The sequence below is a fragment of the Ranitomeya imitator genome, chromosome 7 (assembly GCF_032444005.1).
Source record: "Ranitomeya imitator isolate aRanImi1 chromosome 7, aRanImi1.pri, whole genome shotgun sequence".
In the NCBI taxonomy this organism is placed as follows: Eukaryota; Metazoa; Chordata; class Amphibia; order Anura; family Dendrobatidae; genus Ranitomeya; species Ranitomeya imitator.
Window position 1 is genome coordinate 126,141,656 of NC_091288.1, and position 23,178 is coordinate 126,164,833.

Below are 23,178 nucleotides of genomic sequence, written 5' to 3' on the forward strand. Positions count from 1 at the left end.
GGGTATAGAGTGTAGGGTAGAGAGTGTAGGGTATAGAGTGTATAGTATAGAGTGTAGGGTATAGAATGTAGGGTGTAGCGTGTAGGGTATAGAGTGTAGGGTATAGAGTGTACGGAATAGAGTGTAGGGTGTAGAGTGTAGGGTATAGAGTGTAGGGTATAGAGTGTAGGGTATAGAGTGTAGAGTGTAAGGTATAGAGTGTAGGATATAGAGTGTAGAGTGTATGGTATAGAGTGTAGGGTATAGAGTGTAGGGTATAGAGTGTATGGTATAGAGTGTAGGGTATATAGTGTAGGGTGTAGAGTGTAGGGTATAGAGTGTAGGGTATAGATTGTAGGGTATAGAGTGTTGGGCTATAGAGTGTAGGGTATAGAGTGTAGGGTATAGAGTGTAGGGTATAGCGTGTAGGGTATAGAGTGTAGGGTATAGAGTGTATGATATAGAGTGTAGGGTATAGAGTGTAGAGTGTAGGGAATAGAGTGTAGGGTATAGAGTGTAGAGTGTAGGGTATAGAGTGTAGGGTATAGAGTGTATGATATAGAATGTAGGGTATAGAGTATATAGTGTAGGGTATAGAGTGTAGGGTATAGAGTGTAGAGTGTAGGGTATAGAGTGTAAGGTATAGAGTGTAGGGTGTAGAGTTTAGGGTATAGAGTGTATGATATAGAGTGTAGGGTATAGAGTCTAGAGTGTAGGGTATAGAGTGTAGGGTATATAGTGTAGAGTGTAGTGTATAGAGTGTATGGTATAGAGTGTAGGGTGTAGAGTGTATGGTATAGAGTGTAGGGTATAGAGTGTAGAGTGTAGGGTATAGAGTGTAGGGTATAGAGTGTAGGGTATAGAGTGTAGGGTACAGAGTGTATGGTATAGAGTGTAGGGTGTAGAGTGTAGGGTATAGAGTGTAGGGTATAGAGTGTAGGGTATAGAGTGTATGATATAGAGTGTAGGGTGTAGAGTGTAGGGTATAGAGTGTAGAGTGTAGTGTATAGAGTGTATGGTATAGAGTGTAGGGTGTAGAGTGTATGGTATAGAGTGTAGGGTATAGAGTGTAGAGTGTAGGGTATAGAGTGTAGGGTATAGAGTGTAGGGTATAGAGTGTATGGTATAGAGTGTAGAGTGTAGGGTATAGAGTGTAGGGTATAGAGTGTAGAGTGTAGGGTATAGAGTGTATGGTATAAAGTGTAGGGTGTAGAGTGTATGGTATAGAGTGTATGGTATAGAGTGTAGGGTATAGAGTGTAGGGTATAGAGTGTATGGTATAGAGTGTAGGGTGTAGAGTGTAGAGTGTAGCGTATAGAGTGTATGGAATAGAGTGTAGGGTATAGAGTGTAGGGTATAGAGTGTAGGGTATAGAGTGTAGAGTGTAGGGTATAGAATGTATGGTATAGAGTGTGGGGTGTAGGATGTAGAGTGTAGGGTATAGAGTGTAGATTATAGAGTGTAGGGTATAGAGTGTAGGGTGTAGAGTGTAGGGTATAAAGTGTAGCGTGTAGGGTATAGAGTGTAGGGTGTAGAGTTTAGGGTATAGAGTGTAGGGTATAGAGTGTATGGTATAGAGTGTAGGGTATAGAGTGTAGAGTGTAGGGTATAGAGTGTAGGGTATAGAGTGTAGGGTATAGAGTGTAGGGTATAGAGTGTAGGGTGTAGAGTGTAAGGTATAGAGTGTAGGGTATAGAGTGTAGAGTGTAGGGTATAGAGTGTAGGGTATAGAATGTACGGTATAGAGTGTAGGGTATAGAGTGTAAGGTATAGAGTGTAGGGTATAGAGTGTAGAGTGTAGGGTATATAGTGTATGGTATAGAGTGTAGGGTGTAGAGTGTAAGGTATAGAGTGTAGTGTATAGAGTGTATGTTATAGAGTGTAGGGTATGAAGTGTAGAGTTTAGGGTATAGAGTGTAGGGTATAGAGTGTATGGTATAGAGTGTAGGGTATAGAGTGTAGAGTGTAGGGTATAGAGTGTAGGGTATAGAGTGTAGGGTATAGAGTGTATGGTATAGAGTGTAGGGTGTAGAGTGTAGGGTATAGAGTGTAGGGTATAGAGTGTAGGGTATAGAGTGTAGGGTATAGAGTGTAGGGTATAGAGTGTAGAGCGTAGGGTATAGAGTATAGGGTATAGAGTGTATGGTGTAGAGTGTAGGGTATAGAGTGTATAGTGTAGGGTATAGAGTGTAGGGTATAGAGTGTAGGGTATAGAGTGTAGGGTATAGAGTGTAGAGTGTATGGTATAGAGTGTAGAGTGTATGGTATAGAGTGTAGGGTATAGAGTGTAGGGTGTAGTGTGTAGAGTGTAGGGTATAGTGTGAAGGGTATAGAGTGTAGGGTATAGAGTGGAGGGTATAAAGTGTAGGGTGTAGGGTATAGAGTGTAGGGTATAGAGTGTAGGGTATAGAGTTTATGGTATAGAGTGTAGGGTATAGAGTGGAGGGTATAGAGTGTAGAGTAAGGTATAGAGTGTAGTGTATAGAGTGTATGTTATAGAGTGTAGGGTATAGAGTGTAGAGTTTAGGGTATAGAGTGGAGGGTATAGAGTGTAGGGTATAGAGTGTAGGGTATAAAGTGTATGGTATAGAGTGCAGGGTGTAGAGTGTAGGGTATAGAGTGTAGGGTATAGAGTGTATGGTATAGAGTGTAGGGTATAGAGTGTAGAGTGTAGGGTATAGAGTGTAGGGTATAGAGTTTAGGGTATAGATTGTAGAGTATAGAGTGTAGAGTGTAGGGTATAGAGTATAGGGTATAGAGTGTATGGTGTAGAGTGTAGGGTATTGAGTGTATAGTGTAGGGTATAGAGTGTAGGGTATAGAGTGTAGAGTGTAGGGTATAGAGTGTATGGTATAGAGTGTAGGGTATAGAGTGTATGGTATAGAGTGTAGGGTGTAGAGTGTATGGTAGAGAGTGTAGAGTGTAGGGTATAGAGTTTATAGTATAGAGTGTAGGGTATAGAGTGTAGCGTGTAGAGTGTAGGGTATAGAGTGAACGGAATAGAGTGTAGAGTGTAGGGTATAGAGTGTAGGGTATAGATTGTAGGGTATAGATTGTAGAGTGTAGGGATCAGAGTGTAGGGTATAGAGTGTAGGGTATAGAGTGTAGAGTGTAGGGTATAGAGTGTATAGTATAGAGTGTAGGGTATAGAGTGTAGGGTATAGAGTGTATGGTGTAGAGTGTATGATATAGAGTGTAGGGTATAGAGTGTAGAATATAGAATGTAGTGTGTAGAGTGTAGGGTATAGAGTGTAGGGTATAAAGTGTAGAGTGTAGGGTATAGAGTGTAAGGTATAGAGTGTATGGTATAGAGTGTAGAGTGTATGGTATAGAGTGTAGGGTATAGAGTGTAGAGTGTAGGGTATAGAGTGTATGGTATAAAGTGTAGGGTGTAGAGTGTATGGTATAGAGTGTATGGTATAGAGTGTAGGGTATAGAGTGTAGGGTATAGAGTATAGGGTATAGAGTGTAGGGTATAGAGTGTATGGTATAGAGTGTAGGGTATGGAGTGTAGGGTATAGAGTGTAGGGTATAGAGTGTAGGGTATAGAGTGTAGAGTTTAGGGTATAGAGTGTAGGGTGTAGAGTGTATGGTATAGAGTGAATGGTATAGAGTGTAGGGTATAGAGTGTAAGGTATAGAGTGTAGTGTATAGCGTGTATGTAAGAGATTGTAGGGTATAGAGTGTAGGGTATAGAGTGTAGGGTATAGAGTGTAGGGTATAGAGTGTATGGTATAGAGTGTAGGGTGTAGAGTGTAGAGTGTAGGGTATAGAGTGTATGGTATAGAGTGTATGGTGTAGAGTGTAGGGTATAGAGTGTATGGTATAGAGTGTAGAGTATAGAGTGTAGAGTGTAGGGTATAGATTGTAGGGTATAGAGTATAGAGTGTAGGGTATAGAGTATAGAGTATAGAGTGTATGTTGTAGAGTGTAGGGTATAGAGTGTAGGGTATAGAGTGTAGGGTATAGATTGTAGGGTATAGAGTATAGAGTGTAGGGTATAGAGTATAGAGTATAGAGTGTATGGTGTAGAGTGTAGGGTATAGAGTGTATGGTATAGAGTGTAGAGTATAGAGTGTAGAGTGTAGGGTATAGAGTGTAGGGTATAGAGTTTAGGGTATAGATTGTAGAGTATAGAGTGTAGAGTGTAGCGTATAGAGTATAGGGTATAGAGTGTATGGTGTAGAGTGTAGGGTATAGAGTGTATAGTGTAGGGTATAGAGTGTAGGGTATAGAGTGTAGAGTGTAGGGTATAGAGTGTATGGTATAGAGTGTAGGGTGTAGAGTGTATGGTATAGAGTGTAGGGTTTAGAGTGTAGAGTGTAGGGTATATAGTGTATGTTATAGAGTGTATGGTGTAGAGTGTAGGGTATAGAGTGTAGAGTGTAGGGTATAGAGTGTAGGGTATAGAGTGTAAGGTATAGAGTGTAAGGTGTAGAGTGTAGGGTAAAGAGTGTAGGGTATAGAGTGTAGGGTATAGAGTAGGGTATAGACTGTAGGGTATAGACTGTAGGGTATAGAGTGTAGAGTGTAGGGTATAGAGTGTATAGTATAGAGTGAAGGGTATAGAGTGTAGCGTGTAGAGTGCAGGGTATAGAGTGAACGGAATAGAGTGTAGGGTATAGAGTGTAGGGTATAGATTGTAGAGTGTAGGGATTAGAGTGTAGGGTATAGAGTGTAGAGTGTATGGTATAGAGTGTAGGGTATAGAGTGTAGGGTATAGAGTGTATAGTATAGAGTGTAGGGTATAGAGTGTAGAGTGTAGGGTATAGGGTGTAGCGTGTAGGTTATAGAGTGTAGGGTATAGAGTGTATGGTGTAGAGTGTATGGTATAGAGTGTAGGGTATAGAGTGTAGAATATAGAATGTAGTGTGTAGAGTGTAGGGTATAGAGTGTAGGGTATAAAGTGTAGAGTGTAGGGTATAGAGTGTAGGGTATAGAGTGTAGGGTATAAAGTTTAGAGTGTAGAGTGTAGGCTGTAGAGTGTAGAGTGTAGCGTGTAAGGTATAGAGTGTAGTGTATAGAGTGTAGGTTATAGAGTGTAGAGTTTAGGGTATAGAGTGTAGGGTATAGAGTGTAGGGTATAGAGTGTATGGTATAGAGTGTATGGTATAGAGTGTAGGGTATAGAGTGTAGGGTATAGAGTGTAGGGTGTAAAGTGTAGGGTATAGAGTGTAGGGTATAGAGTGTAGGGTATAGATCGTAGGGTATATAGTGTAGGGTATAGGGTATAGAGTGTATGGTGTAGAGTGTAGGGTATAGAGTGTATGGTATAGAGTGTAGGGTGTAGAGTGTATGGTATAGAGTGTAGGGTATAGAGTGTAGGGTATAGAGTGTAGTGTATAAAGTGTAGGGTGTAGAGTGCAGATTGTAGGGTATAGAGTGTAAGGTATAGAGTGTAGTGTATAGAGTGTATGTTATAGAGTATAGGGTATAGAGTGTAGAGTGTAGGGTATAGAGTGTAGGGTATAGAGTGTATAGTATAGAGTGTAGGGTTTAGAGTGTAGGGTATAGAGTGTAGGGTATAGAGTGTAGGGTGTAGAGTGTAGGGTATAGAGTGTAGGGTATATGTAGGGTATAGAGTGTAGGGTATAGAGTGTAGGGTGTAGAGTGTAGGGTATAGAGTGTAGGGTATAAAGTGTATGGTATAGAGTGCAGGGTGTAGAGTGTAGGGTATAGAGTGTAGGGTATAGAGTGTATGGTATAGAGTGTAGGGTATAGAGTGTAGAGTGTAGGGTATAGAGTGTAGGGTATAGAGTTTAGGGTATAGATTGTAGAGTATAGAGTGTAGAGTGTAGGGTATAGAGTATAGGGTATAGAGTGTATGGTGTAGAGTGTAGGGTATTGAGTGTATAGTGTAGGGTATAGAGTGTAGGGTATAGAGTGTAGAGTGTAGGGTATAGAGTGTATGGTATAGAGTGTAGGGTATAGAGTGTATGGTATAGAGTGTAGGGTGTAGAGTGTATGGTAGAGAGTGTAGAGTGTAGGGTATAGAGTTTATAGTATAGAGTGTAGGGTATAGAGTGTAGCGTGTAGAGTGTAGGGTATAGAGTGAACGGAATAGAGTGTAGAGTGTAGGGTATAGAGTGTAGGGTATAGATTGTAGGGTATAGATTGTAGAGTGTAGGGATCAGAGTGTAGGGTATAGAGTGTAGGGTATAGAGTGTAGAGTGTAGGGTATAGAGTGTATAGTATAGAGTGTAGGGTATAGAGTGTAGGGTATAGAGTGTATGGTGTAGAGTGTATGATATAGAGTGTAGGGTATAGAGTGTAGAATATAGAATGTAGTGTGTAGAGTGTAGGGTATAGAGTGTAGGGTATAAAGTGTAGAGTGTAGGGTATAGAGTGTAAGGTATAGAGTGTATGGTATAGAGTGTAGAGTGTAGGGTATAGAGTGTAGGGTATAGAGTGTAGAGTGTAGGGTATAGAGTGTATGGTATAAAGTGTAGGGTGTAGAGTGTATGGTATAGAGTGTATGGTATAGAGTGTAGGGTATAGAGTGTAGGGTATAGAGTATAGGGTATAGAGTGTAGGGTATAGAGTGTATGGTATAGAGTGTAGGGTATGGAGTGTAGGGTATAGAGTGTAGGGTATAGAGTGTAGGGTATAGAGTGTAGAGTTTAGGGTATAGAGTGTAGGGTGTAGAGTGTATGGTATAGAGTGTATGGTATAGAGTGTAGGGTATAGAGTGTAAGGTATAGAGTGTAATGTATAGAGTGTATGTAAGAGATTGTAGGGTATAGAGTGTAGGGTATAGAGTGTAGGGTATAGAGTGTAGGGTATAGAGTGTATGGTATAGAGTGTAGGGTGTAGAGTGTAGAGTGTAGGGTATAGAGTGTATGGTATAGAGTGTATGGTGTAGAGTGTAGGGTATAGAGTGTATGGTATAGAGTGTAGAGTATAGAGTGTAGAGTGTAGGGTATAGATTGTAGGGTATAGAGTATAGAGTGTAGGGTATAGAGTATAGAGTATAGAGTGTATGTTGTAGAGTGTAGGGTATAGAGTGTAGGGTATAGAGTGTAGGGTATAGATTGTAGGGTATAGAGTATAGAGTGTAGGGTATAGAGTATAGAGTATAGAGTGTATGGTGTAGAGTGTAGGGTATAGAGTGTATGGTATAGAGTGTAGAGTATAGAGTGTAGAGTGTAGGGTATAGAGTGTAGGGTATAGAGTTTAGGGTATAGATTGTAGAGTATAGAGTGTAGAGTGTAGCGTATAGAGTATAGGGTATAGAGTGTATGGTGTAGAGTGTAGGGTATAGAGTGTATAGTGTAGGGTATAGAGTGTAGGGTATAGAGTGTAGAGTGTAGGGTATAGAGTGTATGGTATAGAGTGTAGGGTGTAGAGTGTATGGTATAGAGTGTAGGGTTTAGAGTGTAGAGTGTAGGGTATATAGTGTATGTTATAGAGTGTATGGTGTAGAGTGTAGGGTATAGAGTGTAGAGTGTAGGGTATAGAGTGTAGGGTATAGAGTGTAAGGTATAGAGTGTAAGGTGTAGAGTGTAGGGTAAAGAGTGTAGGGTATAGAGTGTAGGGTATAGAGTAGGGTATAGACTGTAGGGTATAGACTGTAGGGTATAGAGTGTAGAGTGTAGGGTATAGAGTGTATAGTATAGAGTGAAGGGTATAGAGTGTAGCGTGTAGAGTGCAGGGTATAGAGTGAACGGAATAGAGTGTAGGGTATAGAGTGTAGGGTATAGATTGTAGAGTGTAGGGATTAGAGTGTAGGGTATAGAGTGTAGAGTGTATGGTATAGAGTGTAGGGTATAGAGTGTAGGGTATAGAGTGTATAGTATAGAGTGTAGGGTATAGAGTGTAGAGTGTAGGGTATAGGGTGTAGCGTGTAGGTTATAGAGTGTAGGGTATAGAGTGTATGGTGTAGAGTGTATGGTATAGAGTGTAGGGTATAGAGTGTAGAATATAGAATGTAGTGTGTAGAGTGTAGGGTATAGAGTGTAGGGTATAAAGTGTAGAGTGTAGGGTATAGAGTGTAGGGTATAGAGTGTAGGGTATAAAGTTTAGAGTGTAGAGTGTAGGCTGTAGAGTGTAGAGTGTAGCGTGTAAGGTATAGAGTGTAGTGTATAGAGTGTAGGTTATAGAGTGTAGAGTTTAGGGTATAGAGTGTAGGGTATAGATTGTAGGGTATAGAGTGTATGGTATAGAGTGTATGGTATAGAGTGTAGGGTATAGAGTGTAGGGTATAGAGTGTAGGGTGTAAAGTGTAGGGTATAGAGTGTAGGGTATAGAGTGTAGGGTATAGATCGTAGGGTATATAGTGTAGGGTATAGGGTATAGAGTGTATGGTGTAGAGTGTAGGGTATAGAGTGTATGGTATAGAGTGTAGGGTGTAGAGTGTATGGTATAGAGTGTAGGGTATAGAGTGTAGGGTATAGAGTGTAGTGTATAAAGTGTAGGGTGTAGAGTGCAGATTGTAGGGTATAGAGTGTAAGGTATAGAGTGTAGTGTATAGAGTGTATGTTATAGAGTATAGGGTATAGAGTGTAGAGTGTAGGGTATAGAGTGTAGGGTATAGAGTGTATAGTATAGAGTGTAGGGTATAGAGTGTAGGGTATAGAGTGTAGGGTATAGAGTGTAGGGTGTAGAGTGTAGGGTATAGAGTGTAGGGTATATGTAGGGTATAGAGTGTAGGGTATAGAGTGTAGGGTGTAGAGTGTAGGGTATAGAGTGTAGGGTATAGAGTGTATGGTATAGAGTGTAGGGTATAGAGTGTATGATATAGAGTGTAGGGTATAGAGTGTAGAGTGTAGGGTATAGAGTGTAGGGTATAGAGTGTAGAGTGTAGGGTATAGAGTGTATGGTATAGAGTGTAGAGTGTAGGGTATAGAGTGTAGGGTATAGAGTGTAGGGTATAGAGTGTAGGGTATAGATTGTAGGGTATAGAGTATAGAGTGTAGGGTATAGAGTTTAGAGTATAGAGTGTATGGTGTAGAGTGTAGGGTATAGAGTGTAGGGTATAGAGTGTAGGGTATAGAGTGTAGGGTATAGAGTGTAGAGTGTAGGGATAGATTGTATGGTATAGAGTGTAGGGTATAGAGTGTAGAGTGTAGGGTATAGAGTGTAGGGTATAGATTGTAGGGTATAGAGTATAGAGTGTAGGGTATAGAGTATAGAGTGTATGGTGTAGAGTGTAGGGTATAGAGTGTATAGTGTAGGGTATAGAGTGTAGGGTATAGAGTGTAGGGTATAGAGTGTAGGGTATAGAGTGTAGGGTGTAGAGTGTATGGTTTTGAGTGTAGGGTATAGAGTGTAGGGTATAGAGTGTAGGGTATAGAGTGTAGGGTATAAAGTGTAGAGTGTAGGGTATAGAGTGTAGGGTATAGAGTGTAGGGTGTAGAGTGCAGATTGTAGGGTATAGAGTGTAGTGTATAGAGTGTATGTTATAGAGTGTAGGGTGTAGAGTTTAGGGTATAGAGTGTAGGGTATAGTGTGTAGGGTATAGAGTGTATGGTATAGAGTGTAGGGTATAGAGTGTAGGGTATAGAGTGTAGCGTGTAGGGTATAGAGTTTAGGGTATAGAGTGTAGGGTATAGAGTGTAGGGTATAGAGTGTAGAGTGTAGGGTATAGAGTGTAGGGTATAGAGTGTAGGGTATAGATTGTAGGGTATAGAGTGTAGAGTGTAGGGTATAGAGTATAGGGTATAGAGTGTATGGTGTAGGGTATAGAGTGTAGGGTGTAGAGTGTAGGGTATAGAGTGTAGGGTATAGAGTGTAGGGTGTTGAGTGTAGGGTATAGAGTGTATGGTATAGAGTGTAGGGTATAGAGTGTATGGTATAGAGTTTATGGTAGAGAGTGTAGGGTATAGAATGTATGGTATAGAGTGTATGGTATAGAGTGTAGAGTGTAGGGTATAGAGTGTAGGGTATAGAGTGTAGAGTGTAGGGTATAGAGTGTATGGTATAAAGTGTAGGGTGTAGAGTGTATGGTATAGAGTGTATGGTATAGAGTGTAGGGTATAGAGTGTAGGGTATAGAGTATAGGGTATAGAGTGTAGGGTATAGAGTGTATGGTATAGAGTGTAGGGTATGGAGTGTAGGGTATAGAGTGTAGAGTGTAGGGATTAGAGTGTAGGGTATAGAGTGTAGGGTATAGAGTGTGGAGTTTAGGGTATAGAGTGTAGGGTGTAGAGTGTATGGTATAGAGTGTATGGTATAGAGTGTAGGGTATAGAGTGTAAGGTATAGAGTGTAGTGTATAGAGTGTATGTAAGAGATTGTAGGGTATAGAGTGTAGGGTATAGAGTGTATGGTATAGAGTGTAGGGTGTAGAATGTAGAGTGTAGAGTATAGAGTGTATGGTATAGAGTGTAGGGTATAGAGTGTAGGGTATAGAGTGTAGGGTATAGATTGTAGGGTATAGAGTGTAGGGTATAGAGTATAGAGTATAGAGTGTATGGTGTAGAGTGTAGGGTATAGAGTGTAGGGTATAGAGTGTAGGGTATAGAGTGTAGGGTATAGATTGTAGGGTATAGATTGTAGGGTATAGAGTGTAGGGTATAGAGTATAGAGTATAGAGTGTATGGTGTAGAGTGTAGGGTATAGAGTGTAGGGTATAGAGTGTAGGGTATAGAGTGTAGAGTGTAGGGTATAGAGTGTAGAGTGTAGGGTATAAAGTGTAGAGTGTAGAGTGTAGGGTATATAGTGTAGGGTATAGAGTGTAGGGTATAAAGTGTAGGGTGTAGAGTGCAGATTGTAGGGTATAGAGTGTAAGGTATAGAGTGTATGTTATAGAGTGTAGGGTATAGAGTGTAGGGTATAGAGTGTAGGGTATAGAGTGTAGGGTATAGAGTGTATGGTATAGAGTGTAGGGTATAGAGTGTAGGGTATAGATTGTAGGGTATAAAGTGTAGGGTAGAGACTGTAGGGTAGAGAGTGTAGGGTATAGAGTGTATAGTATAGAGTGTAGGGTATAGAGTGTAGGGTGTAGAGTGTAGGGTATAGAGTGTAGGGTATAGAGTGTATGGTTTTGAGTGTAGGGTATAGAGTGTAGGGTATAGAGTGTAGGGTATAGAGTGTAGGGTATAAAGTGTAGAGTGTAGGGTATAGAGTGTAGGGTATAGAGTGTAGGGTGTAGAGTGCAGATTGTAGGGTATAGAGTGTAGTGTATAGAGTGTATGTTATAGAGTGTAGGGTGTAGAGTTTAGGGTATAGAGTGTAGGGTGTAGTGTGTAGGGTATAGAGTGTATGGTATAGAGTGTAGGGTATAGAGTGTAGGGTATAGAGTGTAGCGTGTAGGGTATAGAGTGTAGGGTGTAGAGTTTAGGGTATAGAGTGTAGGGTATAGAGTGTAGGGTATAGAGTGTAGAGTGTAGGGTATAGAGTGTAGGGTATAGAGTGTAGGGTATAGATTGTAGGGTATAGAGTGTAGAGTGTAGGGTATAGAGTATAGGGTATAGAGTGTATGGTGTAGGGTATAGATTGTAGGGTATAGAGTGTAGAGTGTAGGGTATAGAGTGTAGGGTATAGAGTGTAGGGTGTTGAGTGTAGGGTATAGAGTGTATGGTATAGAGTGTAGGGTATAGAGTGGATGGTATAGAGTTTATGTTATAGAGTGTAGGGTATAGAATGTATGGTATAGAGTGTATGTATAGAGTGTAGAGTGTAGGGTATAGAGTGTAGGGTATAGAGTGTAGAGTGTAGGGTATAGAGTGTATGGTATAAAGTGTAGGGTGTAGAGTGTATGGTATAGAGTGTATGGTATAGAGTGTAGGGTATAGAGTGTAGGGTATAGAGTATAGTGTATAGAGTGTAGGGTATAGAGTGTATGGTATAGAGTGTAGGGTATGGAGTGTAGGGTATAGAGTGTAGAGTGTAGGGTATAGAGTGTAGAGTGTAGGGTATAAAGTGTAGAGTGTAGAGTGTAGGGTATAGAGTGTAGGGTATAGAGTGTAGGGTATAAAGTGTAGGGTGTAGAGTGCAGATTGTAGGGTATAGAGTGTAAGGTATAGAGTGTAGTGTATAGAGTGTATGTTATAGAGTGTAGGGTATAGAGTGTAGGGTATAGAGTGTAGGGTATAGAGTGTATGGTATAGAGTGTAGGGTATAGAGTGTAGGGTATAGAGTGTAGGGTATAGATTGTAGGGTATAAAGTGTAGGGTAGAGACTGTAGGGTAGAGAGTGTAGGGTATAGAGTGTATAGTATAGAGTGTAGGGTATAGAGTGTAGGGTGTAGAGTGTAGGGTATAGAGTGTAGGGTATAGAGTGTAGGGTATAGAGTGTAGGGTATAAAGTGTAGGGTGTAGAGTGCAGATTGTAGGGTATAGAGTGTAAGGTATAAAGTGTAGTGTATAGAGTGTATGTTATAGAGTGTAGGGTATAAAGTGTAGAGTGTAGGGTATAGAGTGTAGGGTATAGAGTGTAGGGTATAGAGTGTATAGTATAGAGTGTAGGGTATAGAGTGTAGGGTATAGAGTGTAGGGTATAGAGTGTAGGGTGTAGAGTGTAGGGTATAGAGTGTAGGGTATAGAGTGTATGGTATAGAGTGTAGGGTATAGAGTGTATGATATAGAGTGTAGGGTATAGAGTGTAGAGTGTAGGGAATAGAGTGTAGGGTATAGAGTGTAGAGTGTAGGGTATAGAGTGTATGGTATAGAGTGTAGAGTGTAGGGTATAGAGTGTAGGGTATAGAGTGTAGGGTATAGAGTGTAGAGTATAGATTGTAGGGTATACAGTGTAGGGTATAGAGTATAGAGTATAGAGTGTATGGTCTAGAGTGTAGGGTATAGAGTGTAGGGTATAGAGTGTAGGGTATAGAGTGTAGGGTATAGAGTGTAGGGTGTAGAGTGTATGGTATAGAGTGTAGGGTATAGAGTGTAGAGTGTAGGGTATAGAGTGTAGAGTGTAGGGTATAGAGTGTAGGGTATAAAGTGTAGAGTGTAGAGTGTAGGGTATAGAGTGTAGGGTATAGAGTGTAGGGTATAAAGTGTAGGGTGTAGAGTGCAGATTGTAGGGTATAGAGTGCAAGGTATAAAGTGTAGTGTATAGAGTGTATGTTATAGACTGTAGGGTATAGAGTGTAGAGTTTATCGTATAGAGTGTAGGGTATAGAGTGTAGGGTATAGAGTGTAGGGTATAGAGTGTATGGTATAGAGTGTAGGATATAGAGTGTAGGGTATAGAGTGTAGGGTATAGAGTGTAGGGTATAGAGTGTAGGGTATAAAGTGTAGGGTAGAGACTGTAGGGTAGAGAGTGTAGGGTATAGAGTGTATAGTATAGAGTGTAGGGTATAGAGTGTAGGGTGTAGAGTGTAGGGTATAGAGTGTAGGGTATAGAGTGTAGGGTATAAAGTGTAGGGTATAAAGTGTAGGGTGTAGAGTGCAGATTGTAGGGTATAGAGTGTAAGGTATAGAGTGTAGTGTATAGAGTGTATGTTATAGAGTGTAGGGTATAGAGTGTAGAGTGTAGGGTATACAGTGTAGGGTATAGAGTGTAGGGTATAGAGTGTATAGTATAGAGTGTAGGGTATAGAGTGTAGGGTATAGAGTGTAGGGTATAGCGTGTAGGGTATAGAGTGTAGGGTATAGAGTGTAGGGTGTAGAGTGTAGGGTATAGAGTGTAGGGTATAAAGTGTATGGTATAGAGTGTAGGGTATAGAGTGTATGATATAGAGTGTAGGGTATAGAGTCTAGAGTGTAGGGTATAGAGTGTAGGGTATAGAGTGTAGAGTGTAGGGTATAGAGTGTATGGTATAGAGTGTAGAGTGTAGGGTATAGAGTGTAGGGTATAGAGTGTAGGGTATAGAATGTAGGGTGTAGCGTGTAGGGTATAGAGTGTAGGGTATAGAGTGTACGGAATAGAGTGTAGGGTGTAGAGTGTAGGGTATAGAGTGTAGGGTATAGAGTGTAGGGTATAGAGTGTAGAGTGTAAGGTATAGAGTGTAGGATATAGAGTGTAGAGTGTATGGTATAGAGTGTAGGGTATAGAGTGTAGGGTATAGAGTGTATGGTATAGAGTGTAGGGTATATAGTGTAGGGTGTAGAGTGTAGGGTATAGAGTGTAGGGTATAGATTGTAGGGTATAGAGTGTTGGGCTATAGAGTGTAGGGTATAGAGTGTAGGGTATAGAGTGTAGGGTATAGCGTGTAGGGTATAGAGTGTAGGGTATAGAGTGTAGAATGTAGGGTATAGAATGTATGGTATAGAGTGTGGGGTGTAGGGTGTAGAGTGTAGGGTATAGAGTGTAGATTATAGAGTGTAGGGTATAGAGTGTAGAGTGTAGGGTGTAGAGTGTAGGGTATAAAGTGTAGCGTGTAGGGTATAGAGTGTAGGGTGTAGAGTTTAGGGTATAGAGTGTAGGGTATAGAGTGTATGGTATAGAGTGTAGGGTATAGAGTGTAGAGTGTAGGGTATAGAGTGTAGGGTATAGAGTGTAGGGTATAGAGTGTAGGGTATAGAGTGTAGGGTGTAGAGTGTAAGGTATAGAGTGTAGGGTATAGAGTGTAGAGTGTAGGGTATAGAGTGTAGGGTATAGAATGTACGGTATAGAGTGTAGGGTATAGAGTGTAGAGTGTAGGGAATAGAGTGTAGGGTATAGAGTGTAGAGTGTAGGGTATAGAGTGTATGATATAGAGTGTAGGGTATAGAGTATATAGTGTAGGGTATAGAGTGTAGGGTATAGAGTGTAGAGTGTAGGGTATAGAGTGTAAGGTATAGAGTGTAGGGTGTAGAGTTTAGGGTATAGAGTGTATGATATAGAGTGTAGGGTATAGAGTCTAGAGTGTAGGGTATAGAGTGTAGGGTATATAGTGTAGAGTGTAGTGTATAGAGTGTATGGTATAGAGTGTAGGGTGTAGAGTGTATGGTATAGAGTGTAGGGTATAGAGTGTAGAGTGTAGGGTATAGAGTGTAGGGTATAGAGTGTAGGGTATAGAGTGTATGGTATAGAGTGTAGGGTGTAGAGTGTAGGGTATAGAGTGTAGGGTATAGAGTGTAGGGTATAGAGTGTATGATATAGAGTGTAGGGTGTAGAGTGTAGGGTATAGAGTGTAGAGTGTAGTGTATAGAGTGTATGGTATAGAGTGTAGGGTGTAGAGTGTATGGTATAGAGTGTAGGGTATAGAGTGTAGAGTGTAGGGTATAGAGTGTAGGGTATAGAGTGTAGGGTATAGAGTGTATGGTATAGAGTGTAGGGTGTAGAGTGTAGGGTATAGAGTGTAGGGTATAGAGTGTAGAGTGTAGGGTATAGAATGTATGGTATAGAGTGTGGGGTGTAGGGTGTAGAGTGTAGGGTATAGAGTGTAGATTATAGAGTGTAGGGTATAGAGTGTAGAGTGTAGGGTGTAGAGTGTAGGGTATAAAGTGTAGCGTGTAGGGTATAGAGTGTAGGGTGTAGAGTTTAGGGTATAGAGTGTAGGGTATAGAGTGTATGGTATAGAGTGTAGGGTATAGAGTGTAGAGTGTAGGGTATAGAGTGTAGGGTATAGAGTGTAGGGTATAGAGTGTAGGGTATAGAGTGTAGGGTGTAGAGTGTAAGGTATAGAGTGTAGGGTATAGAGTGTAGAGTGTAGGGTATAGAGTGTAGGGTATAGAATGTACGGTATAGAGTGTAGGGTATAGAGTGTAAGGTATAGAGTGTAGGGTATAGAGTGTAGAGTGTAGGGTATATAGTGTATGGTATAGAGTGTAGGGTGTAGAGTGTAAGGTATAGAGTGTAGTGTATAGAGTGTATGTTATAGAGTGTAGGGTATGAAGTGTAGAGTTTAGGGTATAGAGTGTAGGGTATAGAGTGTATGGTATAGAGTGTAGGGTATAGAGTGTAGAGTGTAGGGTATAGAGTGTAGGGTATAGAGTGTAGGGTATAGAGTGTATGGTATAGAGTGTAGGGTGTAGAGTGTAGGGTATAGAGTGTAGGGTATAGAGTGTAGGGTATAGAGTGTAGGGTATAGAGTGTAGGGTATAGAGTGTAGAGCGTAGGGTATAGAGTATAGGGTATAGAGTGTATGGTGTAGAGTGTAGGGTATAGAGTGTATAGTGTAGGGTATAGAGTGTAGGGTATAGAGTGTAGGGTATAGAGTGTAGAGTGTATGGTATAGAGTGTAGAGTGTATGGTATAGAGTGTAGGGTATAGAGTGTAGGGTGTAGTGTGTAGAGTGTAGGGTATAGTGTGAAGGGTATAGAGTGTAGGGTATAGAGTGGAGGGTATAAAGTGTAGGGTGTAGGGTATAGAGTGTAGGGTATAGAGTGTAGGGTATAGAGTTTATGGTATAGAGTGTAGGGTATAGAGTGGAGGGTATAGAGTGTAGAGTAAGGTATAGAGTGTAGTGTATAGAGTGTATGTTATAGAGTGTAGGGTATAGAGTGCAGAGTTTAGGGTATAGAGTGGAGGGTATAGAGTGTAGGGTATAGAGTGTAGGGTATAGAGTGTATGGTATAGAGTGTAGGGTGTAGAGTGTAGGGTATAGAGTGTAGGGTATAGAGTGTATGGTATAGAGTGTAGGGTATAGAGTGTAGAGTGTAGGGTATAGAGTGTAGGGTATAGAGTTTAGGGTATAGATTGTAGAGTATAGAGTGTAGAGTGTAGGGTATAGAGTATAGGGTATAGAGTGTATGGTGTAGAGTGTAGGGTATTGAGTGTATAGTGTAGGGTATAGAGTGTAGGGTATAGAGTGTAGAGTGTAGGGTATAGAGTGTATGGTATAGAGTGTAGGGTATAGAGTGTATGGTATAGAGTGTAGGGTGTAGAGTGTATGGTAGAGAGTGTAGAGTGTAGGGTATAGAGTTTATAGTATAGAGTGTAGGGTATAGAGTGTAGCGTGTAGAGTGTAGGGTATAGAGTGAACGGAATAGAGTGTAGAGTGTAGGGTATAGAGTGTAGGGTATAGATTGTAGGGTATAGATTGTAGAGTGTAGGGATCAGAGTGTAGGGTATAGAGTGTAGAGTGTATGGTATAGAGTGTAGGGTATAGAGTGTAGAGTGTAGGGTATAGAGTGTATAGTATAGAGTGTAGGGTATAGAGTGTAGGGTATAGAGTGTATGGTGTAGAGTGTATGGTATAGAGTGTAGGGTATAGAGTGTAGAATATAGAATGTAGTGTGTAGAGTGTAGGGTATAGAGTGTAGGGTATAAAGTGTAGAGTGTAGGGTATAGAGTGTAAGGTATAGAGTGTATGGTATAGAGTGTAGAGTGTAGGGTATAGAGTGTAGGGTATAGAGTGTAGAGTGTAGGGTATAGAGTGTATGGTATAAAGTGTAGGGTGTAGAGTGTATGGTATAGAGTGTATGGTATAGAGTGTAGGGTATAGAGTGTAGGGTATAGAGTATAGGGTATAGAGTGTAGGGTATAGAGTGTATGGTATAGAGTGTAGGGTATGGAGTGTAGGGTATAGAGTGTAGGGTATAGAGTGTAGGGTATAGAGTGTAGAGTTTAGGGTATAGAGTGTAGGGTGTAGAGTGTATGGTATAGAGTGTATGGTATAGAGTGTAGGGTATAGAGTGTATGGTATAGAGTGTAGGGTGTAGAGTGTATGGTATAGAGTGTAGGGTGTAGAGTGTAGAGTGTAGGGTATAGAGTGTATGGTATAGAGTGTAGGGTATAGAGGGTAGGGTATAGATTGTAGGGTATAGAGTATAGAGTGTAGGGTATAGAGTATAGAGTATAGAGTGTATGTTGTAGAGTGTAGGGTATAGAGTGTAGAGTATAGAGTGTAGGGTATAGATTGTAGGGTATAGAGTATAGAGTGTAGGGTATAGAGTATAGAGTATAGAGAGTATGGTGTAGAGTGTAGGGTATAGAGTGTATGGTATAGAGTGTAGAGTATAGAGTGTAGAGTGTAGGGTATAGAGTGTAGGGTATAGAGTTTAGGTTATAGATTGTAGAGTATAGAGTGTAGAGTGTAGCGTATAGAGTATAGGGTATATAGTGTATGGTGTAGAGTGTAGGGTATAGAGTGTATAGTGTAGGGTATAGAGTGTAGGGTATAGAGTGTAGAGTGTAGGGTATAGAGTGTATGGTATAGAGTGTAGGGTGTAGAGTGTATGGTATAGAGTGTAGGGTTTAGAGTGTAGAGTGTAGGGTATATAGTGTATGTTATAGAGTGTATGGTGTAGAGTGTAGGGTATAGAGTGTAGAGTGTAGGGTATAGAGTGTAGGGTATAGAGTGTAAGGTATAGAGTGTAAGGTGTAGAGTGTAGGGTAAAGAGTGTAGGGTATAGAGTGTAGGGTATAGAGTAGGGTATAGACTGTAGGGTATAGACTGTAGGGTATAGAGTGTAGAGTGTAGGGTATAGAGTGTATGGTATAGAGTGTAGGGTGTAGAGTGTAGGGTAGAGAGTGTAGAGTGTAGGGTATAGAGTGTATAGTATAGAGTGAAGGGTATAGAGTGTAGCGTGTAGAGTGCAGGGTATAGAGTGAACGGAATAGAGTGTAGGGTATAGAGTGTAGGGTATAGATTGTAGAGTGTAGGGATAAGAGTGTAGGGTATAGAGTGTAGAGTGTATGGTATAGAGTGTAGGGTATAGAGTGTAGGGTATAGAGTGTATAGTATAGAGTGTAGGGTATAGAGTGTAGAGTGTAGGGTATAGGGTGTAGCGTGTAGGTTATATTGTGTAGGGTATAGAGTGTATGGTGTAGAGTGTATGGTATAGAGTGTAGGGTATAGAGTGTAGAATATAGAATGTAGTGTGTAGAGTGTAGGGTATAGAGTGTAGGGTATAAAGTGTAGAGTGTAGGGTATAGAGTGTAGGGTATAGAGTGTAGGGTATAAAGTTTAGAGTGTAGAGTGTAGGCTGTAGAGTGTAGAGTGTAGCGTGTAAGGTATAGAGTGTAGTGTATAGAGTGTAGGTTATAGAGTGTAGAGTTTAGGGTATAGAGTGTAGGGTATAGAGTGTAGGGTATAGAGTGTATGGTATAGAGTGTATGGTATAGAGTGTAGGGTATAGAGTGTAGGGTATAGAGTGTAGGGTGTAAAGTGTAGGGTATAGAGTGTAGGGTATAGAGTGTAGGGTATAGATCGTAGGGTATATAGTGTAGGGTATAGGGTATAGAGTGTATGGTGTAGAGTGTAGGGTATAGAGTGTATGGTATAGAGTGTAGGGTGTAGAGTGTATGGTATAGAGTGTAGGGTATAGAGTGTAGGTTATAGAGTGTAGTGTATAAAGTGTAGGGTGTAGAGTGCAGATTGTAGGGTATAGAGTGTAAGGTATAGAGTGTAGTGTATAGAGTGTATGTTATAGAGTATAGGGTATAGAGTGTAGAGTGTAGGGTATAGAGTGTAGGGTATAAAGTGTATAGTATAGAGTGTAGGGTATAGAGTGTAGGGTATAGAGTGTAGGGTATAGAGTGTAGGGTGTAGAGTGTAGGGTATAGAGTGTAGGGTATAGAGTGTATGGTATAGAGTGTAGGGTATAGAGTGTATGATATAGAGTGTAGGGTATAGAGTGTAGAGTGTAGGGTATAGAGTGTAGGGTATAGAGTGTAGAGTGTAGGGTATAGAGTGTATGGTATAGAGTGTAGAGTGTAGGGAATAGAGTGTAGGGTATAGAGTGTAGGGTATAAAGTGTAGGGTATAGATTGTAGGGTATAGAGTATAGAGTGTAGGGTATAGAGTATAGAGTATAGAGTGTATGGTGTAGAGTGTAGGGTATAGAGTGTAGGGTATAGAGTGTAGGGTATAGAGTGTAGGGTATAGAGTGTAGAGTGTAGGGATAGATTGTATGGTATAGAGTGTAGGGTATAGAGTGTAGAGTGTAGGGTATAGAGTGTAGGGTATAGATTGTAGGGTATAGAGTATAGAGTGTAGGGTATAGAGTATAGAGTGTATGGTGTAGAGTGTAGGGTATAGAGTGTATAGTGTAGGGTATAGAGTGTAGGGTATAGAGTGTAGGGTATAGAGTGTAGGGTGTAGAGTGTATGGTTTTGAGTGTAGGGTATAGAGTGTAGGGTGTAGAGTGCAGATTGTAGGGTATAGAGTGTAGTGTATAGAGTGTATGTTATAGAGTGTAGGGTGTAGAGTTTAGGGTATAGAGTGTAGGGTATAGTGTGTAGGGTATAGAGTGTATGGTATAGAGTGTAGGGTATAGAGTGTAGGGTATAGAGTGTAGCGTGTAGGGTATAGAGTTTAGGGTATAGAGTGTAGGGTATAGAGTGTAGGGTATAGAGTGTAGGGTATAGAGTGTAGAGTGTAGGGTATAGAGTGTAGGGTATAGAGTGTAGGGTATAGATTGTAGGGTATAGAGTGTAGAGTGTAGGGTATAGAGTATAGGGTATAGAGTGTATGGTGTAGGGTATAGAGTGTAGGGTGTAGAGTGTAGGGTATAGAGTGTAGGGTGTAGAGTGTAGGGTGTTGAGTGTAGGGTATAGAGTGTATGGTATAGAGTGTAGGGTATAGAGTGTATGGTATAGAGTTTATGGTAGAGAGTGTAGGGTATAGAATGTATGGTATAGAGTGTATGGTATAGAGTGTAGAGTGTAGGGTATAGAGTGTAGGGTATAGAGTGTAGAGTGTAGGGTATAGAGTGTATGGTATAAAGTGTAGGGTGTAGAGTGTATGGTATAGAGTGTATGGTATAGAGTGTAGGGTATAGAGTGTAGGGTATAGAGTGTAGGGTATAGAGTATAGGGTATAGAGTGTAGGGTATAGAGTGTATGGTATAGAGTGTAGGGTATGGAGTGTAGGGTATAGAGTGTAGAGTGTAGGGATTAGAGTGTAGGGTATAGAGTGTAGGGTATAGAGTGTGGAGTTTAGGGTATAGAGTGTAGGGTGTAGAGTGTATGGTATAGAGTGTATGGTATAGAGTGTAGGGTATAGAGTGTAAGGTATAGAGTGTAGTGTATAGAGTGTATGTAAGAGATTGTAGGGTATAGAGTGTAGGGTATAGAGTGTATGGTATAGAGTGTAGGGTGTAGAGTGTAGAGTGTAGCGTATAGAGTGTATGGTATAGAGTGTAGGGTATAGAGTGTAGGGTATAGAGTGTAGGGTATAGATTGTAGGGTATAGAGTGTAGGGTATAGAGTATAGAGTATAGAGTGTATGGTGTAGAGTATAGAGTATAGAGTGTATGGTGTAGAGTGTAGGGTATAGAGTGTAGGGTATAGAGTGTAGGGTGTAGAGTGTAGGGTATAGAGTGTAGGGTATAGAGTGTAGAGTGTAGGGTATAGAGTGTAGAGTGTAGGGTATAAAGTGTAGAGTGTAGAGTGTAGGGTATAGAGTGTAGGGTATAGAGTGTAGGGTATAAAGTGTAGGGTGTAGAGTGCAGATTGTAGGGTATAGAGTGTAAGGTATAGAGTGTAGTGTATAGAGTGTATGTTATAGAGTGTAGGGTATAGAGTGTAGGGTATAGAGTGTAGGGTATAGATTGTAGGGTATAAAGTGTAGGGTAGACACTGTAGGGTAGAGAGTGTAGGGTATAGAGTGTATAGTATAGAGTGTAGGGTATAGAGTGTAGGGTGTAGAGTGTAGGGTATAGAGTGTAGGGTATAGAGTGTATGGTTTTGAGTGTAGGGTATAGAGTGTAGGGTATAGAGTGTAGGGTATAGAGTGGAGGGTATAAAGTGTAGAGTGTAGGGTATAGAGTGTAGGGTATAGAGTGTAGGGTGTAGAGTGCAGATTGTAGGGTATAGAGTGTAGTGTATAGAGTGTATGTTATAGAGTGTAGGGTGTAGAGTTTAGGGTATAGAGTGTAGGGTATAGTGTGTAGGGTATAGAGTGTATGGTATAGAGTGTAGGGTATAGAGTGTAGCGTGTAGGGTATAGAGTGTAGGGTGTAGAGTTTAGGGTATAGAGTGTAGGGTATAGAGTGTAGGGTATAGAGTGTAGAGTGTAGGGTATAGAGTGTAGGGTATAGAGTGTAGGGTATAGATTGTAGGGTATAGAGTGTAGAGTGTAGGGTATAGAGTATAGGGTATAGAGTGTATGGTGTAGGGTATAGATTGTAGGGTATAGAGTGTAGAGTGTAGGGTATAGAGTGTAGGGTATAGAGTGTAGGGTGTTGAGTGTAGGGTATAGAGTGTATGGTATAGAGTGTAGGGTATAGAGTGGATGGTATAGAGTTTATGTTATAGGATGTAGGGTATAGAATGTATGGTATAGAGTGTATGTATAGAGTGTAGAGTGTAGGGTATAGAGTGTAGGGTATAGAGTGTAGAGTGTAGGGTATAGAGTGTATGGTATAAAGTGTAGGGTGTAGAGTGTATGGTATAGAGTGTATGGTATAGAGTGTAGGGTATAGAGTGTAGGGTATAGAGTATAGGGTATAGAGTGTAGGGTATAGAGTGTATGGTATAGAGTGTAGGGTGTGGAGTGTAGGGTATAGAGTGTAGAGTGTAGGGTATAGAGTGTAGAGTGTAGGGTATAAAGTGTAGAGTGTAGAGTGTAGGGTATAGAGTGTAGGGTATAGAGTGTAGGGTATAAAGTGTAGGGTGTAGAGTGCAGATTGTAGGGTATAGAGTGTAAGGTATAGAGTGTAGTGTATAGAGTGTATGTTATAGAGTGTAGGGTATAGAGTGTAGGGTATAGAGTGTAGGGTATAGAGTGTAGGGTATAGAGTGTATGGTATAGAGTGTAGGGTATAGAGTGTAGGGTATAGAGTGTAGGGTATAGATTGTAGGGTATAAAGTGTAGGGTAGAGACTGTAGGGTAGAGAGTGTAGGGTATAGAGTGTATAGTATAGAGTGTAGGGTATAGAGTGTAGGGTGTAGAGTGTAGGGTATAGAGTGTAGGGTATAGAGTGTAGGGTATAGAGTGTAGGGTATAAAGTGTAGGGTGTAAAGTGCAGATTGTAGGGTATAGAGTGTAAGGTATAAAGTGTAGTGTATAGAGTGTATGTTATAGAGTGTAGGGTATAGAGTGTAGAGTGTAGGGTATAGAGTGTAGGGTATAGAGTGTAGGGTATAGAGTGTATAGTATAGAGTGTAGAGTATAGAGTGTAGGGTATAGAGTGTAGGGTATAGAGTGTAGGGTGTAGAGTGTAGGGTATAGAGTGTAGGGTATAGAGTGTATGGTATAGAGTGTAGGGTATAGAGTGTATGATATAGAGTGTAGGGTATAGAGTGTAGAGTGTAGGGAATAGAGTGTAGGGTATAGAGTGTAGAGTGTAGGGTATAGAGTGTATGGTATAGAGTGTAGAGTGTAGGGTATAGAGTGTAGGGTATAGAGTGTAGGGTATAGAGTGTAGAGTATAGATTGTAGGGTATACAGTGTAGGGTATAGAGTATAGAGTATAGAGTGTATGGTGTAGAGTGTAGGGTA